Here is a 2,434-nt window from a genome sequence, read left to right as displayed (position 1 = left end):
CAATTATTTAAACAATTTTTAATGTGCGCGGAATACAAAAAAGTAATATTTAAACAATAATAAGTTTGTTTAACATTACAAAGATCATAAAGCGAGAGAAATTTAAAATAATTGTAATTAAAAGTTTCAATATCTTAAAGTTCTAACCTCGGAATCATCAGCCTTGTGTAATATAAACATGTACGACTTTTATTTACTTTGTCTTTTGTCTAGTTAGTTTCCTTTTATACGCCGACGAGTGCACATCACAGATTTCGCAGTTCGCATTCTCCGCAAGTAATAACGAAGAGTCAATGTAAGTATATTATTATATTATTCATTCTTTCAATATTCTATGCGAATTATGTTATTTTAGAATTAAATGATGAAGTGGGGGTACTCTCCCACCCGTGACGACAATATAATCGGAACAATTTACAGGTCATGGTTCAGTCTTGCTTCGAATTTCGACGAGTAAACATCGCAGTTCTTGCAGTACGTGTCCTTCGCAAGTAATAGAGAAGAGTTAATGTAAGTATATTATTATATTATTTATTCTTTCAATATTTCATACGAATTATTTTACTTTAGGATGAAATAGTGTGGTGGGGATACTTTCCCACCCGTGACGACAACAAACTCGGACCTTTAGCTGACTTTGGCAGTTACTAGTTCAGTTCCGCTGTGTCTTCCGACGAGTGAACTTAGAAATTTTCTTACTTTCGGAGGACTTTGACAATCTATTTCCACGAGTGGACTTAGAAATTTTTGCAAGATGTCAATGGAGCGAATATTGACGAAGACTTAAAGTAAGTATATTTCTCTATCATATATTTGTTGACTGATTTATACAGTTTTCATTATAACAGTGATATTAATTATTTCGTTTGTATTTTTGTTTCAGAACCACGTTGTGCAGATGTAATCGAGTGTTAGTATCGCTAAAATAAATTTATCGCGAAGTAGAAGCAGTGTTAGTTCGTTCGCGTTTCGCGATTTAAACCATAAGTGTTTTTGAATAGACTGCGTGCAATGCAGTCTTTAGAGTCAGTGTTTGTTCGTAAAGTTATTTGCTCTTTTAACAGTCGCACAGACTGAATTTATAAAATATAGTAGAGTTCCGCGAATTAAATTCAGTGATCGTCCGTTAATAAATAACTACCGCGAGTTAAAGTCAGTGCATCACTGAAGAGGATCTCGACCAACTTCGATGTCGACCTACCTCATTTTCAACCAACTACGAATCATCCACCCTCAATTTCGACCTAAATCGCGGTCCAGTGTTTTGGAGCCATCGCAGAACTTCTTAAGTGGTAAGTTAATTTTTAAATCCCTCCGATCACTCAATCATGTCGAGGACGAAAGGTCCGAATCGGCACGAGTGATTGGTTGTAATTAATTAGTAGAAGAGCATTGAGTGACCTCGAGTAAATTTCTTCGGAAATTTACTCGTGAATAGTTCGTTATTTTTTGATTTATTTATTAGATCAGGATAGAGTCTTCTTGTTTAAACACGGTAATTATAATTATTTAAAATTTTGTATATTTAAATGCATTTTTAAATAATTTTCTCTTGCGAAAATAGTAAAGAATCGCGATATTCGCGAATTTTAATAATGAATAAGCAAGAAGACATTCGCGATGGATAGTCTCTAGATTACAAGCGAAATTGTATAATTTCTTTTCTAATAATTAGAATAATCGCTTGTAAGAAGGAGTGTCCAATGATTTTTCATTACATTTTTATATAAAGATTAATCAATTTTATTAATAAAAGAAAAGTCTCAATAGAGTCATTGCTTTTGAAAGAATAAAATAGAGTAGAATCATTGATAAAAGATAAAGAGACTTGTAGAATCTCGCGTAGAACATAGAATAAGCTAATCAATTTTTAGATTAGGATTTTCAGCAAATAATATATTAATTCTCGTTTTTATTTCTATGCTTTCTCCATTTTTCGTTTCAGCATTGATTTAGAGTTGCGTTAGATTTATTAGTTTCCTTCCACGTTTTAGAATAAAAGATGGTTTTAGTTTCTTGATATTGACGTTAGTTCGAATGTTCTATAGTAGTTGTTAGGACACGAAGCAAAGAAGAGGCTATATGCCGAAGAGGCCCCCACAAATTGTGGCTCAAGAGGGCAACTATTAGACTATTGAGTTATTTTCGAAAGTTTTACAGAACTCTTCGAAAATGGCTCTTAGTCATAATTAATAAGTCATAATTTAATTTTACCATGTTGTCACTCAAAATGCTCTTATATAATAATAATAATGTAATTTTCAGAAACTGAAACGACGTGACATTCCGTCTCCCATCTCACATTGCCACGCGTACGCGAATAGAATTTTTACGTACTTTATATATTGATATTATTAAAGTCGAGCAACAAATTTTTTTGTATTTTTCTTTTCTAAAGTTCAATTAAATTCGTAATATTATTTTTATAAAATCA

This window comes from Vespula pensylvanica, chromosome 11 (genome assembly GCF_014466175.1).
Source record: "Vespula pensylvanica isolate Volc-1 chromosome 11, ASM1446617v1, whole genome shotgun sequence".
Lineage (NCBI taxonomy): Eukaryota > Metazoa > Arthropoda > Insecta > Hymenoptera > Vespidae > Vespula > Vespula pensylvanica.
Note: the sequence above shows the minus strand (reverse complement) of the source record.